Source organism: Dreissena polymorpha, chromosome 1, assembly GCF_020536995.1.
Source record: "Dreissena polymorpha isolate Duluth1 chromosome 1, UMN_Dpol_1.0, whole genome shotgun sequence".
Taxonomy (NCBI): domain Eukaryota; kingdom Metazoa; phylum Mollusca; class Bivalvia; order Myida; family Dreissenidae; genus Dreissena; species Dreissena polymorpha.
The window spans coordinates 144,647,280-144,670,304 of record NC_068355.1 but is presented as its reverse complement, the minus strand read 5'-3'; the positions used below and the strand labels follow the sequence as shown (position 1 = coordinate 144,670,304).

The window sequence follows — 23,025 nt, the reverse complement described above, 5'->3', positions numbered from 1 at the left end:
ATCCGTTGAGAATCCAAACTGGTAGATATGCCCAGATTAACATTGCACGAAATGAATGTATTTGTCTCTGTTGTTATTACGTTGATTTAGAAGACAAAACCCATTGCATATGCATAATTATGCCTCTGTTACACTGATTAAAGAAAAATATATTAGCCGTATATTTTATAACAACCCTTCTGTCTATAAACTCCACGAGTTGTTAAATTCATGTGATCGATTAGTTATTAAAAATGTATGTACACACGTAAATACTTGATAGAAGCTTAAGTTATAAGAAATACGATCCTTAATAATACTATTTAAAAGTTTTCATCACCCCTTGATAGAACGTGTTATTCCATATATTGTGATTTTGTATTTGTATTTTTTTATAACTTATATCAGACACTATAAGCAAAATAAGCAAAATACTTCGTCAAACAGTTCTTAACCTTTTTACACTTGTGATCAGCACAATAACCCAGCTCACAGTAGAGAACCTTTTACAATTGAGAAGTAAATTAACCATCTTATGAAAACAATCTTTTCACATCTTGAGGCACAGTTATCGACTTGTCTAAAGCAACATTTGCACACTAGGGAGCCCTGTAACCCCCACTTATGGTACAAAACGTTTTCATAATTAGAGAGAACAGTAATTATACGTTATACCTACACAAATGCCGATTTGCTGTGAATTTCGTACACACTCTAATAGACATATATTTTATGTTTTGATGTTTAGCTCTTTGGGTGTTCTATTCCCCTTTCCGTCGTTCGTCGTCAACATAAACCTTTGAATCATATAATTGTCACATGTATTGTCAAGTCTTCACAAAACTTGGTTACAACGTTTTGTTCTAATTATTTTCGGGTGAACTCGAAAACCGTTCCAGAATGCAGCTTCCCTAGAAAGTAGTATTCTTAAAATATCTTACTGCAGAATTCCCATTTTAACACACTGAAATTTGCTAAAAATAAAAAAATTATGTCCGGTCCGATCAGAAAAATGGCAGGTGTTTCGGCAGAAGTAAATAATACAACTGATAAACACTACACAAAAGTACATATCCAGAATAGTTTAGGGTAACTCGCCCTTGAATCGATTTTGCCCTTGGGTCGGACATTTTTATATTTGTAGTTTGCAAAGGTCAGTTTTGTTAAGCATAATTTGTGAAGTAATACCGAACACTTTAGCCTTCAGACTCAAAATGGATCAAATTTCGAAATAAAATGTATTCAAATATTACCTAACGATGGATTTGAATTCGTTACAGTATTAATAACTTCTAGTGATGGTCAATTCAGAATGTTCAATTATCGATCATCTTCATACCATCGGCATTGTTTGTCAGATACGTTTCACTTCATTAACAGATGAATTGAGATGGCAAAACCATTACCTTATTCTGTAATAATGAAATGTAATTTTCAGTATAGATTTTACAGTAAAAATGTGTTACAACTCTAGTTGCCCATGAGGCGAACGCAATTCGCCCTTATGACGAACATTAGTTTATCTATTGGCAGAGAAATACGGTTGATAATTAACCACATGTTAATTCCAATTAACATGACTCAACTTATACAGAATCCCATAGCTAACAAAAAGCAAAAATTACATAATGTTTTATCTTCGTATGTTTGTTCTTTTATTTCTCACCCATCAGTGCAACAAATGGTTCCGTTGTTGTAAAGTTCGGATAGACACTAAAAGTGGCCATGCGATTTATCCTTTTTTATAACTTATTTTCGTCAAAATGTTGACAAAATAATAAACTTATAACTTCAACACGGGGCAAAAGTGTCTGACTCATGGGCGAATTCAGTGGGTATTGTAAACAAACTTTTTTTTCCAATGAACATAAGCTGGGAATCAAAACATCATTTGTAAAATAGACTCATCAAACTCCGCGCAGAGATTTGACGGGAACCAGCATAGCTGAATCAAATTGTATGTGAAATCAAGGAACGACAACTCTGTGTGGAGATTGAAGACTCATATGATATGATACTTATAGCCTGCACAAGCTAAGTCCCGACTTTGATCACAAAGGGCGAGTTACCGTAGTGCCTTTAAATCTCAGGTGAGCGCCATTGAGCGTTTGGTTTTCGTGTGTTAAATTAATTTGTTATTATCACAACTATTGTGTAAGACTCATTTGTCATTATAAAATTACCAGTATTATGTTAACGAGTTCAAATTTGGATTTATATATGACGTTAGTGCACTTCGTGAAAGAACACGTGATGCCTTGTCCGTTTTAGTGAGACAGAAAAACGGTCATACGATTTGATGTATATCCCTCTCCCTGTCGTACCGCATTCATTAGTATTCACTAACACGTGTGCTGGGATATATCTTCATTTAAACATAGTGTTATGTAATAGCTAGTAATAGATCTTAACAAGCCAACCAGCTCTCGACTTCCGCTTTGCTCTAGGAAGTGTTTAAATTGATCCTATGACACTCGTGCTCGTATCAGTATTTCTGTTATATTAAATTTAGAGTGTTGTGAGTTTAGCATCCCCGTTTTATTTCTCTGACGTTTAAAGTTTCACGGCAATTTGAAACAGCAATTTTATTGGCAAATTAGGTTTTATTGAAATGTATAAAAGAATGGAAATTAAAACTAAGCCAACGATCATTTTCATATACAACGAAGCGATACTGCAGCCCCTTGAAGACCATGGTAAGACATACATGTTTATACACCAGACTCTTTATTACCTTAATTTTAATTGTGTTATTTCATATAAATTATTTAAAATTGGAAACGAAATCTGAGAAAAATTATGTACGATATGCATAAATATATATCTAATAGTTTGGTCAATAATGAAAAAAAACGTAATTTATCACGGTCCTTGTATAAATGTGATCAATTAAACCATTGATATATATGTCACAACATGGTACAATGTTGTAGGTAGTGAAGTGGTGAAGTAGGTAGATGAAATTCATTGTCAGTGTACCTTGTGTTTTGGACGTTTTATTTCTATAATTTGGTTGAGGTGACAAAACGTACATTACGTTTATCAACACATATATGCGCGGACTACACAGGATAATATGGGACGACACATTACGCACATGCAGTTACCCCATTTTGCACAGAGCGTGGCTCATATTTAAGCTTTCTCTCCCTTTTTGAGTTACAGATCAGGTGTACAATATTGTGTTAATTATAAGAACAAAAACATCGACATTACGAAATGTGTGTTGCAAATATCTTTGAAAGTTTAAGTAGAACTTAATAAAACTTGAAATGTTTTGTACGAGTCGTTTAAACTCGAAAACAAACTTATGAAAAAAAATCTAAGTTGTGAATAGGATGTCTTTGTTTATTTTATATTACTGCTTTAAATATAATAAGATTTATGATTCTTTAAATATGATAACTAATACAAACAGTATAAGTGTATATGTGGTGTGGGCGTGTATTTTATTGACAGTACCACCTTTTTTTATTCCTAAATTTACATTGACATTATATGTAGTATTATTTTGAAAAATACAATTTTCCGGTCACTGTATTTTTAATATGTTAAAACCATGTCTAGAACGTACTGGAAGCTTTTATTATTTATCCCATTATAAATGTGTACGTTCTATTTTATATTTATAATTGGTAGATATAAGTGATCAATTAAAACTGTTAATTCATGTACTGTCATGGTTGTATATGACACATGTCAATTTAAATGAAATTCAATTTATATGTAAATTTGTTTTATACCGGTTTCTTTAAGATTCACAACACTAACCATATCAATCGAAAATGATTTTCTCAAATTCGTTTCAGACGTCATATTTCTGGCACTCCTTCGCAGCAATTTATTGCACCAGCGCTCTGATACATGGCTTATCGAACTATTCGCCTTACAACCACGTGATCCAAGGCGATGCAGACGAGACATTAAAGCATTTCAGTTTACAGAATGGAATAGTCGACTTAATAACTCGGCACGTCAATATACGTAAGCGATCCATTGAAGCACATACTGTGAAGGCCGTGGAAAAGACAAATAGTTATACCGATGAAACGTTCATTTGCAACCAGTCTCGAGCCATCTTTAGCGATAATCAAACACCGGTGTGCCCGAAGACAGTGTCCGAGGGTCAGAGTGACCCTCTTAACAAGCGTTCCACGTGTCCATGGGACTATGTCGTTGACCATGACCCCGAACGTTTTCCAGCAACAATATTAAAGGCCAGATCGGCGTGTACAACGTGTATAGGCAACAGTTTGAACGAGTGCAACGCTATAACGCAGCTAATGACCGTAATAATTAGACGCCGTCTTCCGGGTGCTGCGGACGAATACACTTCAGAAAAGGTACAGATTGACGTACCCGTCGCGTTTACGTGCGCGGGTCGCCGCCTAGCTCCGTCCTCAGATTCCCACAAACAGGATGAAAATGTGGATTATGCATGATTCGTTACTGACTTGGGCAGTACTCACTGTTGTTATTAAGTTTGTTTTTATTTATTTCGTTTTTTTTAAGTAGCCGGTATTGATAATCAACTGTTTTCTTCCAAACGAAAAAAATAAAACAATAGGCATTTAAGTTTTTTTTTAACAGATACGTGATGATGAAACTTTAGTTTTATATCATTTGCAAATATTCATAAAACTATTTATTTACCCATCTGTGTCACAATTCACATTTGATTTACATTTATGAAGATAAATTTTTTTAAATACCCAATTGTGTAAGTAAGATAATATATTCAAATTCAAGGCATAACTCATACTTTAACCTAAAGGATAATGTCTTACCCGTCCTAAAGTACTGGATATCGCCGAGATCAGTCTAACCCGTCCTAAAGTACTGGATATCGCCGAGATCAGTCTAACCCGTCCTAAAGTACTGGATATCGCCGAGATCAGTCTAACCCGTCCTAAAGTACTGGATATCGCCGAGATCAGTCTAACCCGTCCTTAAGTACTGGATATCGCCGAGATCAGTCTAACCCGTCCTAAAGTACTGGATATCGCCGAGATCAAAAGTGAAAACCTAACAAGTTAGAAACAAATATATGAATACCCTTTGTCTCTGTGCTTTGGCGGATAAATCGGTGAGAGACACAACTTACTTCGGATATTCATGAAAATCGTGTAACAACATACAAACATTGTAAACATCGTAAACATCGTAGAAGTTGAGGTGAATTGAAGTGAATTGAACAATAAAGTGAAAAACTAGCAATACGTAGTTGTATAAATACCTCGGTGATTATCAATGGGATCTGCCCGCGTTCCTCGTGTGTTTTCCAGTTCAAGTTATAACTAACACCTGTATATCAACCGATGACAAAAACGGTCAAAAACTAGGACAACATAAAAGTGGAAAGAAACGCTCAAAAGAGACATCTCCAACCAAAAAAGTTGCAGATCATGGCGTATAGCCCACCAACCCAATGCATTTAAACAAGTACGTTAGCAGCGACCTCATATGGCGCTCTACCTGCCACCCCATCCTACAGCGGCCAGTTCTACCCATCCCACCAGCAATTAATGACCCCTCATCAACAAGGTATTCCCACTTATGGATCAAACCAATACCCAACAAGAAATCCGTACTATGCACTCTCGCCAGCAACACCACCACTATGGGCGACTGAAATTATACAAGACATCAATTAATTAAGCAAATCATTTCAGAAGAACTATCTGAGTTTAGAGTTTAAGAAATGTTGTATCTACAAAAAGTGTTGTTTTATTTCTTTGCTGCAAAATTAATTTACATTTTTGTAATTAATATGGTTTTCTTTTTTATTTTAAATGTTAAAAGATCATTAAAGACCAACCCATTCAACTCTCAAGCTATCACAGTAAAACAATTATCGCAAATAATGTATGCATCGTATTGTTTATTAATCCAATAATGCACTACCACAATACGTTCAGACAACGCGAACCGATTTACTCACTTTTTGTATTATTCTTTATAGGTTACGCATCCCCAATTAATTTCCTTCTTTGTTATATATAGAATTCTTAATCTTTGATCTCAAATTTCACCATGACCGAGCGTATAGTCAATATATCACTATACATGACTGGAAAGGTGGTTTCATAAGCTTACAAAAAACTGCATTAGAAAAAAATCTATGTGTTGTAACTCAAAATAATTACCTTATAACATATGCATCGGTTTGACAGACACCGGCACGGCCATCTTGTATGCAAACACCATGCCCTACTATTGAGGCTGGCAACCACCAACGTACAAAGAAATGCACAAATCAGGCCTTTTGCCCTGTGACTTACAGATGTACCTTTAAAATGATACCAAAACTTATCATTTGAAATGAATTTTTAAAATCTTATGCACCAGGACCTGCATCATATGTGCTTAGTAGCAAACTGACTGCAATGTAACCCCCTAAATTCCACTTCCTTTAAAGGGTATGTAACCTATATGTGAATCGTATTTGTATCCTTCAACGACAGCCCATAGTATGGCATCATCGGAAAACCGTATATAAATAAATACTAAGTTGCCGTTGTATGTGTGCCGATTCGACACGGTTCCAAGAAATAGAAACACGTCGTTAATATGTTTTAAATAATATATAAGTGATATAAATGTAAAATTATACATCTGCGGCGAATTGCGCATATCCCTGTATTTAATTAAAATGTCTGTGTCGCCATGTTTACGCCTCGAAGACTCTTAATACATCAGTACATGGTAAAATTAGAGTAAGATGTAGCAAGATCAAGTCATTATATAAACGTGTTTGAAATAAGCCAATGTACGTATCAGCCGATTTGTATTCATGGAAGGATGTTCCTTGCAATCGGATTTAATATTGAAAAGGAAATAGCATTTTTTCGCAATTTAACTCAGATATCACATTGTGAGGTTTAGATACAGGTCAGGTACGTCAACACTTCTCTTGTAAGTAAATTTTTATCCAATTTGGCTTTGGTATAACTTTTTTTTTTAATAATTGTGTCCATATTACAGCGGTCAAAATCGCAGAAGTTCCTGGACTTCGGGCTAGAATGTGCGTGTAGAAGACGCAAATAGCTGCCACGCTGGTTAAGTCACGTTTAAAATAATAATGTGCACGACACTATAAATACAATTTAGCGTTGTTATGTTCAGTACATATGGTTCATTGCACCAAGGTTAAAAACAAAGAGTTTTCACCAAACTAGTGACTAATACGTGATCGTGGAATACACAATCATCTATCGCGCTACTAAAGTAAGGTGACGTCTAAATTCGTGAACGTACACAATTATGTTTTATTTACTTGTTAACGCACGTTGTCAATGTTATGTACAGAAGTCAATATCAAAACTATCATTTTTCCGGACTAGTGAGTAATATGTGCTTTTCAGGTACTAAAACAGGTACAAAGCAAATGCAGTCGCATGCCGTCTGTATTCGTCACGTGCGCGTGACCATATTTTTCACGTGCATTGGCCACGTTTAAGTTGCTAAAAGTCCGACACAATATTGTCCATGGAATAATATCTGCTTGTAATACACCGGAAAGTCCACGCTGATGCAGTCACATACCGTCATATTTAAATAAGTGTCATCTTCTGTATTACATTGTACAGCACAGCGACCATGTTCGAGTATCCAAAATCCCAAACCAGATTGACACCAGACCATAGACTTACGCGATCACAAACACCCAACATGCGGATATAGTCATGATCCGTAAACAACCGTAAATCGCGCGTAGCCATTCGTTCAATGAAGCCCTTGATTCCGCTTTTGAAACGTACAGCGACCAGGTTGCAGTGGTCAAATGGCCCAACAAAGATTTTACCGTACTATGGACTAATATGTGCTTGTGAAATTCATCCGAACTAAGCAAGCTTGTAAAGGCATGTGCCTTCTAAATGTAGCACTTTCGCGTGATCAGTATTATTATTTAGATTTTCATTTATTTCCATCGTCATGATTAATTTAAAAGGTGCATTGCCCATGTTAAATTGTGGAGAGGTACCATAAAAGAGTTTTCCCAAACGAAACACTTACAAGCGATTTTGGAATACACGTGCAGCTACCACAGTGACATAGATGCGTGCTGTCTTACTTTAACACAGTGATATAGATGCGTGCTGTCTTACTTTAACACAGTGATATAGATGCGTGCTGCCTTACTTTAACACAGTGATATAGATGCGTGCTGTCTTACTTTAACACAGTGATATAGATGCGTGCTGCCTTACTTTAACACAGTGATATAAATGCGTGTTGTCTTACTTTAACCACGGACTCTAGATGAGATATACGCTCCGTGCTTTAACACAGTGATATAGATGCGTGCTGTCTTTCTTTAACACCGTGATATAGATGCGTACTGTCTTACTTTAACACAGTGATATAGATGTGTGCTTTCTTACTTAAACACAGTGATATAGATGCGTGCTGTCTTACTTTAACACAATGACATAGATGCTTGCTGTCTTACTTTAACACAGTGACATAGATATGTGCTGTCCTATTTTAACATAGTGATATAGATGCGTGCTGTCTTACTTTAACACAGTGATATAGATGCTTGCTGTCTTACTTTAACACAGTGATATAGATGCGTGCTGTTTTACTTTAACACAGTGATTTAGATGCGTGCTGTCTTACTTTAACACATTGATACAGGTGCGTGCTGTCTTACTTTAACACAGTGATATAGATGCGTGCTGTCTTACTTAAACACAGGGATATAGATGCGTGCTGTCTTACTTTAACACAGTGATACAGATGCGTGCTGTCTTACTTTAAGTACACGTAAACAATAATCCAGATCAGTCATTGTTTTTATTTATTTTTTTAACGAAAATTGCCCCTGTTTTAGTGTGAAAAAGTCCCAAAGATGAGTTTTCCCCGACTCTGGTCTTACAATTGTTTGTGCCCCACATAAGCAACTATCACACTTATATAGTCACATGCCGTCTAAATTCGTCAAGCGCAGGAGACTACATGTATTTATCGAATGCAGCGTTTGTATCACCTTTTAACTTCCATTGACCATGTTTCAGTTGTCAAAGAATTTTCCCGCACTATTGTTTAATACGTGCTTGTAGAGAACACTTATTGTTCGGATCGGATCGGAAATGGTTCCATCACTGGACAGCGTTGCTCCCAAGCACAAGAAGATAGTTATTTCTTCCAGATTATCGCCGTTCGTGGTGATGCCTGAAATGTTGTTGTTCGTGGCGTAAACAATGTTATTCGAATTGTCCGTGCTTACCTACATCCCGTATGCTCCCGATCATTCAGAGGTCATGGCTGCTGTTGCCACCCATGAATTAAATGTCATCAGCAATTTCGAGTTAGAGATTGGTCTGCCATCTATGGAAATGGAGGTGTGGTGGTCTTGATGGGTCTCCTTTATTATCTTCTAAGGGGAAAGGTTAATTAAAGTATGGAGAGAGCATACATTCCTAAAGGACGCCCATTAATTTCCTAAATACTTCACCAATTCGTTAATTTATACTAACATGTACTGCTCTGCTGACGTTTCCGTTGAGTTTTTTGATAACTTGCACCATCCCTTAGTTCTTGTTGAACCCAGCACAACCTGTTATGTACCATCATGCCACACGCGGTCGAAAACATTCTTAAAGTCGTCGAAGTTGCGGACGAGCTCACGTTGGATTTTCTTGATGACGGGTATGGAAATGAACATCTGTTCCATCTTCACAAACAGTACCATACAAATGTATCACGGAGAAGGCGGAATAAATGCAAGCACTACTGATCCGACACTAACTATAAATGTCCCTATAAAATGTAGTTACATTACACGTTTCCTTATGTAATGTTATGTTCACCATTAACTAAGTCAAAAATAAAGTTAACGTTTTGATATTAAGCAACCTATAAGCATAAATTTTCTAAAAGGGCATTCTAAGCAGAAAGAAATCGAGATCTATCAAAATTCACAAGAGTTTTTGTTTCCAACGAGATTGCCGGCTACTTGTAAGTTGAGTGTAACCCGCATACGTGCAAATTTTCCGCTAAAGTCTCCAATCTGAACACATAAACATGATTTCAAAGTGAAACTTCAATGCTTTACCTGCACATATGAAGAGTAAAACCTAAAATTGTCAATGTTATTGTCTTTATTTAAAACATGTCTGCTATCTAATCTAGATTATTTTAAGAGTTTAGACCATTACACAACTGAATTATTTATAATACTAGTACCTATCAATTATGATTATAATATTGAACAGACCGGTAGTGCCCATAGATGTCGCTTTTCAACTAGCTTTTATAATTGGCGTTGTTTAATGGCTAATACTGTCATTGTGTCACACCGGTCTTACAATAACGTAGTGACGTCACCATTTATGTATAGAATGCTAATACTGTAGTACTGGCTTCATTTTTGCGCCAACTGGTGCATCAGACGCGTCCACTCTGAATGTGTATACTGTGGCTTGTAAGAACGTAGCTGTGTTTACTTATCCACGGGATTTGATTTATACACAATGTTTATTCGTCACTTAGAGTAGAAACTACATGTTCACGCAACTGAATGCGTTATTTTGCCCATTCGTGTATATACAAATATAAAAAAGGTTTATGTATATACAATATTGACTTTATCCCTTTAAAACATTTTTTTCGAAAGTATTCTTGATCACAGGTGGTTAGCGTGTGACTATGATATTAATTAGTGAAAACATCATTTTGAATGATAAATGATCATATTATAACGAAAGATAAACTTTTCTTGAAAAAAATCACTTTATATTTAATAGTGATTTTTTTCAGAAAAGTTGATTTTTCGTTATAATATGATTATTTATCATTCAAAATGATGTTTTCACTAATTAATATTTTAGCCACACGCTAACCACCTGTGTTCTTGATTAGAAACATTTTTATTTTATCGCGGAGTATACGGGTTACCATCACGGCCATTGTGGTTACACATTAAAATCCAGAGGGCGAGAATGCAAGAACGCAAAGTACGATAACGAGAATGCGACACTACAATGACGACAGTGCGACATACGATTGCGAGAATGCGAGAACGCGATGGTGAGAGTGCTAGAACGCGATAGTACGATGATGACAATGCGACAGTGCGACATAACGAAGGAGATAGCACGATAGTACGATGGCGACAATGCGATAGGCGTATCGTATTGTCGCCATCGCATTCTCACCATCGCGTTCTCGCATTCTCGCCATCGTATTGTCGCACTATCGTTATCGTATTGTCGCATTCTCGTCATCGTAATCTCGCTTGCTCGCATTCTCGCATTCTCGCCATCGTGTTATCGCATTATCGCCATCGTATTGTAGCACTGTCGTCATCGTATTGTCGCATTCTCGTCATCGTACTCTCGCGTTCTCGCATTCTCGCATTGTCGCAATCGTACTATCGCACTTTCGCCATCGTATTGTCGCACTGACATCATCGCACTGTTGCATTGTCATCATCGTACTATCGCGTAATCGCATTCTCGCTATCGCGTTCTCGCATTCTCGCCATCGTATTGTCGCACTGTCGTCATCGTATTGTCGCATTCTCGTCATCGTACTCTCGCGTCATTGCATTCTCGCCCTCTGGATTTTAATGTGTAACCACGATGGCCTAACGGTATTCCGTAGATTATAACTTATTGTTATCAGATGGAGAAGTGTGCTCATGCATCCGTGTACAGATGACAGACGCGTAGTAAGTCACGCTTTATAATTTGTTATAGGAACACACTAGTTCTCTCCCTTTCACTGAAATAATCCATTCGTAAACCGACCACGTTGTATTTAGTTTAAACCTATTTATTTTAGCTCGATTGCATCGAACGCCTATGGCTTATATAAACGCTCTCAAGCCCGTGTCCTGGGCCTAGAACCAGTACTTGGTTTCTTTGGGGGAGATCTAAAGAACGCTCCCACGGTGGGGATTGAACATTACGCGTTGTATTTGACGATCGAAGTGAATGTACTTGAAAAAGAAACAAGAACATGTGTTGGCTCGAGTTAAGAAGTGTTAAAGTTTAATACTATAAAGCGACGTTTTTGATAACCTGTTTGAAGCAAGGTTAGTTGTTTTTAACTGTTATAATTCATTAAATACAATTACATGTTCAATCACATAATCTTTTATCTGTTTACAATAAAAGTGTATAATAAATTGTTCAAGATCACTAAACGTAGATTATATTGGGTGTTAAAAAGATGTTTAACCAAATTCAGTGTTTTATTTGGTGTTGTGTAGTGCGAAACAAAAGTACGAAACCGTTTTATGCAAAAAGTAGCGTGTGTAAACATTAAAGTTTTCATGGTTATATTCAAACTATTTCTGTGGACCATAGTGTGCTCGTTGATAACTTTCAATTATTTGCTGGGTATGCTGCAACAATAAGTTTGAAATGTAATTGTTAAGTTACACGCTAGGCAAGCAAAATTACTACAAAGACTAGAGTCTCTTAAGTAAGATAGTATTGTGTGCCCTTAACCGTACACTTCAAAACAGCTCTGCTTCATTGATCTCCAATACAAAAACGAAAATCGACGCACTGTAGCGACGTTCGTTATCAGATCAGTTTTTATTGCTTATAAAATTATGAACTTAACTGTGAATGGTCTACAATGTAAACGTTGATTTGCAAAATATTGAATATAATTCCGAATAAGCCGATTAAAATGAGAATGAACTCAAATCAAGGCAAATGGACGGACAGACCCCTGTCGAAGTGAACACTATAAAATCGAATTTATCTACAAAGACATGTACAAGTGTTAAGCTCCGTTAAGCTTAAGTGTTGTAAAAATTATAACAGCTGTCGAAACAAGGTATAATTATGACTGTAATCAAACAAGGTATAATTATGACTGTAATCATACAAGGTATAATTATGACTGCATTCAAACAAGGTATAATTATGACTGTAATCAAACAAGGTATAATTATGACTGTAATCATTCGTTTGAAAACAAGTATTATCATGTTTGATGCCCCTATTTAATTACACTACAATACATGGTTGTTCGAAGCCCCTATTTACTTACACTACAACTATGGTTGTTCGATGCCCCTATTTACTTACACTACACTGCATGGTTGTTCGATGCCCCTATTTACTTACACTACATAACATGGTTGTTTGCTGCGCCTATTTACTTATACTATTCTACATGATTGTTCGATGCCCCTATTTACGTACACTACACTACATGGTTGTTTTATGCCACTATTTACTTACACTACACTACATGGTTGTTTGATGCCCCTATTTACTTACACTACACTACATGGTTGTTCGATGCCCCTATTTACTAACACTACACTACATGGTTGTTCGATGCCCCTATTTACTTACACTACACTACATGGTTGTTCGATGCTCCTATTTACTGACACTACACTATATGGTTGTTCGATGCCCCTATTTACTTACACTACATTACATGGTTGTTCGATGCCCCTATTTACTAACACTACACTAAATGGTTGTTCGATGCCCCTATTTACTTACACTACACTTCATGGTTGTTCGATGCCCCTATTTACTTATACTACACTACATGGTTGTTCGATGCCCCTATTTACTTACACTACACTACATGGTTGTTTGATGCCCCCATTTACTTACACTACACTACATGGTTGTTCGATGCCCCTATTTACTTACACTACACTACATGGTTGTTCGATGCCCCTATTTACTTTTACTACATTACATGGTTGTTCGATGCCCCTATTTACTTTCACTACATTACATGGTTGTTTGATGCCCCCATTTACTTACACTACACTACATGGTTGTTCGATGCCCCCATTTACTACACTACAGTACATGGTTGTTTGATGCCCCCATTTACTTACACTACACTACATGGTTGTTCGATACCCCTATTTACTTACACTACACTACATGGTTGTTCGATGCCCCTATTTACTTTCACTACATTACATGGTTGTTCGATGCCCCTATTTACTTACACTACACTACATGGTTGTTTGATGCCCCTATTTACTTACTCTACACTGCATGGTTGTTTGATGCCCCTATTTACTTACACTACACTACATGGTTGTTTGATACCCCTATTTTCTTACACTACATGGTTGTTTGATGCCCCTATTTACTACACTACATGGTTGTTTGATGCCCCTATTTACTTACACACACTACATGGTTGTTCGATGCCCTTATTTACTTACACTACACTACATGTTTGTTCGATGTCCCTATTTACTTACATTACACTACATGGTTGTTCGATGCCCCTATTTCCTTTCTGTACACTACATGGTTTTTCGATGCCCCAATTTACTTACACTACACTACATGGTTGTTCGATGCCCCAATTTACTTTCACTACACTACATGGTTGTTTGATGCCCCTATTTACTTACACTACACTACATGGTTGTTCGATGCCCCTATTTACTTACACTACGTTACATGGTTGTTCGATGCCCCTATTTACTACACTACACTACATGGTTGTTCGATGCTTCTATTTACTTACACTGCACTACATGTTTGTCCGATGCCCCTATTTACTTACACTACACTACATTGTTGTTCGATGCCCCTATTTACTTACACTACACTACATGGTTGTTCGATGCCCCTATTTACTTACACTATACTACATGGTTGTTTGATACCCCTATTTACTTACACTGCACTTCATGGTTGTTTGATGCCCCTATTGACTTACACTACACTACATGATTGTTTGATGCCCCTATTTACTTACACTACACTACATGGTTGTTCGATGCCCCTATTTACTTACACTACACTACATGTTTGTTCGATGCCCCTATTTACTTACACTACACTACATGGCTGTTCGATCCTATTTACTTACACTACACTACATGGTTGTTGTTCGATGCCCCTATTTACTTACACTACACTACATGGTTTTTTGATGCCCCTATTTACTTACACTACACTACATGGTTGTTCGATGCCCCTATTTACTTACACTACACTACATGGTTGTTTGATGCCCCTATTTACTTAAACTACAGTACCTTGTTGTTCGATGCCCCCATTTACTACACTACAGTACATGGTTGTTTGATGCCCCTATTTACTTACACTACACTACATGGTTTTTTGATGCCCCTATTTACTTACACTACACTACATGTTTGTTCGATTACCCTATTTACTTACACTACACTACGTGGTTGTTCGATGCCCCTATTTACTTAAACTACATGGTTGTTTGATGCCCCTATTTACTTACACTACAATGCATGGTTGTTTGATGCCCCTATTTACTTACACTACAGAACATGGTTGTTTGATGCCCCTATTTATTTATACTACAGTTCATGGTTGGTTGATGCCCCTATTTACTTACACTACACTACATGGTTGTTTGCTGCCCCTATTTACTACACTACACTACATGGTTGTTTGATGCCCCTATTTACTTACACTACACTACATGGTTGTTCGATGCCCCTATTTACTTACACTACACTACATGGTTGTTTGATGCCCCTATTTACCTACACTACACTACATGGCTGTTCGATGCCCCTATTTACTTACACTACACTACATGGTTGTTTGATGCCCCTATTTACTTACACTACAGTACATGGTTGTTCGATGCCCCTATTTACTACACTACAGTACATGGTTATTCGATGCTCCTACATACTTACACTACACTACATGGTTGTTCGATGCCCCTATTTACTTACACTACACTACATGGTTGTTTGATGCCCCTATTTACTTACACTACACTACATGGTTGTTTGATGCCCCTATTTACTTACACTACACTACATGTTTGTTCGATGCACCTTTTTACTTACACTACACTACATGGTTGTTCGAGGCCCCTATTTACTTACACTACACTACATGGTTGTTCGATGCCCCTATTTACTTACACTACACTACATGGTTGTTCGATGGCCCTATTTACTTACACTACACTACATGGTTGTTCGATGCCCCTATTTACTTACTCTACACTACATGGTTGTTTGATGCCCCTATTTACTTACACTACAGTACATGGTTGTTTGATGCCCCTATTTACTTACACTACAGTACATGGTTGTTTGATGCCCCTATTTACTTTCACTACACTACATGGTTGTTTGATGCCCCTATTTACTACACTACACTACATGGTTGTTTGATGCCCCTTTTTACTTACACTACACTACATGGTTGTTCGATGCCCCTATTTACTTACACTACAGTACATGGTTGTTTGATGCCCCTATTTACTTACACTACACTACATGGTTGTTCGATGCCCCTATTTACTTACACAACACTACATGGTTGTTTGATGCCTCTATTTACTTACACTACAGTACATGGTTGTTCGATGCCCCTATTTACTACACTACAGTACATGATTGTTCGATGCCCCTATTTACTACACTTCAGTACATGGTTGTTCGATGCCCCTATTTACTACACTACAGTACATGGTTGTTCGATGCCCCTATTTACTACACTACAGTACATGGTTTTTTGATGCCCCTATTTACTTACTCTACACTACATGGTTGTTTGATGCCCCTATATACTTACACTACACTACATGGTTGTTTGATGCCCCTATTTACTTACACTACACTACATGGTTGTTTGATGCCCCTATTTACTACACTACAGTACATGGTTGTTTGATGCCCCTATTTACTAGACTACAGTACATGCTTGTTCGATATAATTGTATCAAATTGTTAAAAATGTTGCATTATGTCTGGAACATGGTCGTGCAAATACTAGCAAATTATTTTCCAGTTTAAAAGTTAACTTGCCTTTTTTTAAATATCACGATTCGTTAAAGTTTTAGTTGTGAGTGATAGCTCACAACTTATGTAGTGGCAGTTTTGCAAGTCAGTCTGTTGTTAACTACGCTAGGAACGATAACCACTGCCTTTATATAGTTCACCACTGGTACACTGCAGACAGCCTGTATGTAATCAATATAACAGTATAACAGCTTGTGCGACAATATTGGCCAGTATAGTGTTTATAACAGCTTGTGTGGCGACATTGGCCAGCATATCATTGACATCTGTACATATTAGATGCTTTCAGGGAAAACGGGGCTTAATCAATGTCAATTAAGATTAGCCTGTGCACACTGATTAGCCTGTGCAATGCTCAAAAGCTAATCACGGACGACACTTTTTGATTTTATGGTGTTTTTCGTTTAAAGAGAATCCCTGGTACTGGGATGACAATTAATGCGTATGCATTAAGCCCTCCTGTTTTCCAAAAATGAAGCTTAAATTATCTTTTTTATTAATAATTTGAAAAAGAACACATCTCGACCAGTGCTTTAAAAAACACTCTTTATAAATTTGAATGGCTTGTGTTCATTTTAAACTTGCGATATAAAAAGCCAAAACATAATTTTGAAAACTGAGTTGTGTCTAAGATTATACAATAGCGAGCAACATCCATGTCTTCAGCGCTTTGATTTTCGTCCGTTATAAGTATCATATAAGAGTGGGAATTATGGATGTTACAGTCCGCTCTGTTCACAACTGCGGAACACGTTTACCTCACTTAACGAATACAACCTTTTTAAAATAAGGAAGCACAGTAACCTAAGTTACCGTATATAACTCTTCACAACCGGGGATCACAGTAACCGACTTCCAATTACAGTACGTTACATTTACACTACTAGAAAAAAAGAAACCCCACTTAACGTATTCAGCCTTTTACGATTCATAAGCACAGTAAACCACCTCAAGCGCATAACCTTCCCACGAATATGAAGCACAGAAAAATCCTTTTACTCTGCAAACCTTTACACAACTTGGGTGAAGAGTTGAATACACCGTTGACAACATTTTACAACTCGGGAGCAGAGTAATCCCACTTACCGTACACAGCCTTGTTAGTACAAATGAGCACAGTGTTTCCAACTTATTGTGGGCAATCTTTACAAGACTAGACATAGTAATCCGCTTTCATCACACAACCTTTCCCAACTGTTGAGCACAGTTACCCAACTTACTATTCACATTATTTTGGCAGATGGGAAACACAGTAAACCCACTAACCATGCACACCCCTTTCACAACCGGGGAGCACGCTTATCCGACTTACCGTTCACAACCTTTTCACAATACGGTAATGCAGCAACCCCACATACCGAAAATGACTTCTTCTTCAGCCACCCACACGCGAGTATTGGGGTTTTAGATAAGCTGTGTGTTAGTTAAACGTGGGGTCATACTTATGCACAGATGAATGAGAACGTTTAGTGACATTTTTAATGCAGTTGATAACAAAGACATTTCTATTCGAGGATAAGAAAAATATGAAGACTATTCAGCGTCAGAATGACAGAACTTTATAGACCAGTTGAGTTTGTAAATATCGCTTTACTTTGTTTAATATTTATGACATTTTACCAGATGTTGCAGCGCGTTGTGTGCGTAAATAACGCTTCATTTTATTTAACATTTATGACATTGTTAACCTACCTCACGCTCTGTGAATTCAATGTGTAGGGCAGCAATACAAGCAGTACAATACTCTGCAAAAGTAATTTCAAAAGGCAATATCAAAAGAGTGATATTGAAAATACTTTGCGACACTTCGTTTGAGCTACTTTATTGCAAAATTGACCATTGAATTTTGGGTTATTTTTTGACAAGATCTGACGTCACAGTCGTCCAATATGAGTTCCAGTGACGCCATCAAGGGCCCGACTTCCGGCCGGGAAAACAGGAACGTGTACATTCTGTCCGCGGCGTTTACCGCCATTTTCACGGCGTATATTGCGCTCCAAAATCTGCAGAGCAGCCTCAACCAGGCGGCGGGGCTCGGCATCATTTCCCTGTCCTGTATGTACGCTTGCATTATCCTTTCCGGGATCCTTGCGCCAGCCGTCATCAGCGCCGTCGGGGAGAAGCGAATCATCGTGTTCTCGTTTATCTGTCACGTGATATACACCGGGACCAACTTTTACCCGACTTTCGGCACGCTGATACCGTCGTCAGTGTTGCTGGGTATCACGGCAGGGCCCATGTGGACCTCCCAGAGCGTCTACCTGTCGGACATGGCGCTCTCATATGCCAGCAGGACCGGGGCTGACGGTCACGCAATCCTCAGTAAATTCAATGGGATTTTCTTCTCAATGTATGAGACCACTCAGATCACAGGGAATCTCATTTCGTCCCTAGTACTTCAGCAGGGATCATATAACAACACGGCGTCTAACGACACCGTCAAATACTGCGGACGCGAATGACTGCCCGAGAGAAGTAAATGCTACTCAAATTGAGGAACCTGAGAGGCACGTGGTGTACATTCTCCTCGGGGTCTACCTCGCATGTGACGTCATCGGAGTTGTCCTCGCTATGTGCTTCCTGCCGCCACTGCGGCGGCTGGAGAAGAGGAGCACGAAGGTGCTCAAGTCCGTGGTGGCTTGTGGGCGTGGCCTGGGTGACCTGAATCTGGCGCTGCTTGTGCCGCTCATTATGTTCATGGCCATGGAGCAGGCCATACTGTGGACCGACTATACCAAGGTAGGAGATTTTAATGTCTTCAGTTGCATGTAAAATACGATAAAGACCTGTATGAGTATTTTCGTATGCAATATATTTGAAAAACTTGAATGACATTTCAAGCACAATCAACAATAATTTATGTGTTATAAATCCTTACTTTTTATTGCGCATCTTCCGTTTTGCATAAATGAAATGACAACCTGCTACTATCATTCCTGAAGATCGAGAACTTTGTTTGTAATTGAGTGATTATGGTTGTTATTCGGGGTACGACAAATAGAATCAAAATCATATCTTTGCTACCGATTTTCAGGCATTCATCAGCTGCCCAATAGGAATCCAGAAGCTGGGGTTCGTCATGGCGAGCTATGGTGGTTCCACGACGGTGTTTGCACTCACGTTGAGTCGGCTATCAAAGTACACAGGTCGTCAATTGCTATTTGCTGTCGCCGGTGTAGTAAATCTCGGTATCTTCGTCACGTTGTACGTCTGGACCCCGCGCGCCGACAACGAGGCCGTCATCTACATTGTTCCGGTCGTCTGGGGGCTGGCCGAAGGCATTTGGCAGACACAGTCGAACGGTAAGGACTACATACCACGATTGAATACGATTGAATACGTTTGTTAAATAAAACACAACTTTTATCCAATATTGCCTGTATAAGGTGACTGCTGTTGTCAAGAAGTATTTGTGAACACAACAATGTCTTCTTTATAATGAAATTAACGAAAATTCAAAATATAATGTTTTAAATAATACAGTGGAAGGTCAGAAACAAGTTGCAGTGATCTAATTCAGGTGTGCAAGGCAACAAATGACATTTGAAATCAATACATTTTGGTAGTGGAAAAAAAATTGAAATAGTTTTGGCCATATGTTAGAATTACATCAGATTTTAAACTCTCTGTTGCAATTTAATCATTGTTAATTTAAAGCATCCGATTTGTTTTTCTTCCGTTACATTTCCAAATAATGGGCTCATTAATTAAAGACAACGTACTCTCATCATTGGTAAAAATATTGTAACCGTACCGGGGTTATAACAGTCTGATATAACTCTCCAACAGTCGCTATTATGGCCGTACACGCATACTTATTACTATGACTAATTGTGTGTTGTTTGTTTCTACGCCCCAACGACTATATAGTAAAGACCGTGAAACCCATTGCTTATCGCTCATACCATTATAACTACTCATGTATAGTGTGGTATGTTAATTAATAAGCTCAATGGGTAAGTAAAATCTTGCATGCTAAGCTATTAGTCAAACCTAAATGTACTTACTGATAGTGTAATGGACTGTAGTATCTTGTTATCTTATAGCATGTGAGGCTGAATGTATTATTTGTTTGCACAAACAAATTAATGAAATCGCCTAGCTTCGGGTCGCGCAATACGTTTACCACAGTATATTATATATATATAGTTCCAATAAGTATTCCGTAGAAAGATGATTGTTTGCTATTTGTGAATATTCAATATAATGATTTAAAGGGGCCGTTTAACCGATTTTGGCATGTATTGAAGCTTGTCATTAAAGGCTTTATATTGATAAATTTAAACATTTGAACTAAAAAATTTCCAGTAAAAAAACAAGAATACAATTTTAAAACAGGAAAAAAGTAACCCTCAGCATAGCTCGAACCACTGACCCCTGGAGTCCTGTAGTAAACAGTCTCCCGCCTAGACCACTCGACCATCCATGCTCATGCTTACATCGGATGTATATTTTACATATATACGCAATCCTCGTAGTATCCCAAAATAAAACGACAACAGAACTTTCCAAATTATTTAATTGTTTCGCGTCGCACGACGCTTCATAATTTTCATGTTTTCAAATCGTCAACAGATGCATATAATGGATATTTTAGAACATGGTAAATGGTCAGTAGTACTATTTTCTCAAAAATATCATAACTTAAACAAAAATTTGCGAATCTGAAACAACTTTTTTTAATTTTTGTCAATTTACCAAAACGTGAAAATTGTTGGACGGCCCATTAAACTTAAATGGCGACATGATCCCCAGTATTCGTCCCTTCCAGCGCTGATAGCCCTCCTGTTTCCTGACAAGAAGGAGGCCGCATTCGCCAACTACCACACCTGGAAGGCCATAGGGTTCACTATTACCTTCGTCTACAGCAGCTTCCTGTGCGTGGCAACCAAAATCATAGTCGCCATTGCGCTACTGGTGGCCGCCATGTTACTGTACGCGATCGTAGAGTGGCGCGTGTCGAGGTTACACGCCAATGACTATAGACTGCCATCAAATATTTGAATTAATGTGTGATATGAGTATTTTGAGTAAATGACTATAGAATGCCATCCGATATGTTAATTCCTGTGTTGTAATGTGAGTGTTTTGAGTAAAGGACTCTAGAATGCCACCCAATATGTGATTTATTGTGTGATGTGAGTGTTTTGAGTTGATTTCATTGCTCTTTCGTGTTACTTATATGGTCTCATACTCATATTCGGATCATTCAAAAAAGAATTTCCTTTAAGAGGAACGGGGAAGTTAAATCTCTTGTGCAAACACGTGTTTTGTTGTGGTTCATGTTGTACTTTGCACAGGATGTCGCATAAAACTATAAAAACTGAAAAGGGTTTTTAAAATGCTTTTAATTGTGCTGCGTTATTTTAATCTGGAGCGAACACGTCGATATGACATTATTTTATATTTAAAAAAAATCGTGATAATTGGCCATTCGAAGATCAAAGGAAACCACTCAAGCGATTGTTTTTAAATCAAAACTATTTTATCCCATGTTTAAGTATTCAGGAACGACTCCGGAGATATTTAAGTATTAAGTGTATGATATTCTTACCCTTTTTTTAAGTAACCCTTTAAGAGCCAATCGACTATCGACTTCTTCTAGGAAGTTCTTATGTCGCCTACATGGTCGTTTCTTACTCGATATTGCATCAGCGTTACAGTAAATCTTATTGAAACTGTAGGGCGTTTAGCATCCCCGTTTGATTTTCGGACGCTTAAAATCTAACTGAAAGTTGAATATGGATTTTTTATTGGAAAGTTATGTTTTCTAATTGTATAAGAAGAATGGAAATAACATATGGCTATGTTCGTTTCGTTCCACAAGGCAAACATACAGAAGGTTTTCAACATGGTAAGACCTTCGTGTCCAACACCTCTTGATTAGTTTCATTGCTGACAATACCTACTTTGTTCGATTTTTTTAAAATGTAGAAGATAAAATATTCAAGGTATACGAACATCTCAAAGTAAACTCATTTTACATACACCGAGACGAACTAAGAATATTTAAATGTTCGTGTTCTTTTTACATACGTCGATATTATAGTTTACATATGTTGCTATTAAAGCGTACATATACATTTATTACTATAGATATCACGAATCCATGTTAATGACTGGTTTAAATTTGAGCTTCTATAAATTGCACTTGAGTCTACTAGATGTTATATGTGACCTCATGGAAATGAAGATTCTGTTAATCAAACAAACCTTTTATTACTGGATTATATGATAAGAATAAATATTTAAGTTTGGGTTTCAAAGTATCGTGATAAAAAGAT

The 23,025-nt window shown here is 37.5% G+C and overlaps 1 pseudogene; it reads left to right on the top strand.

The window, feature by feature from the left end:
• Nucleotides 1-18,137: 18,137 nt before the first annotated feature.
• Nucleotides 18,138-22,071, top strand: LOC127854025 (protein unc-93 homolog A-like; annotated as a pseudogene).
• Nucleotides 22,072-23,025: the final 954 nt, after the last annotated feature.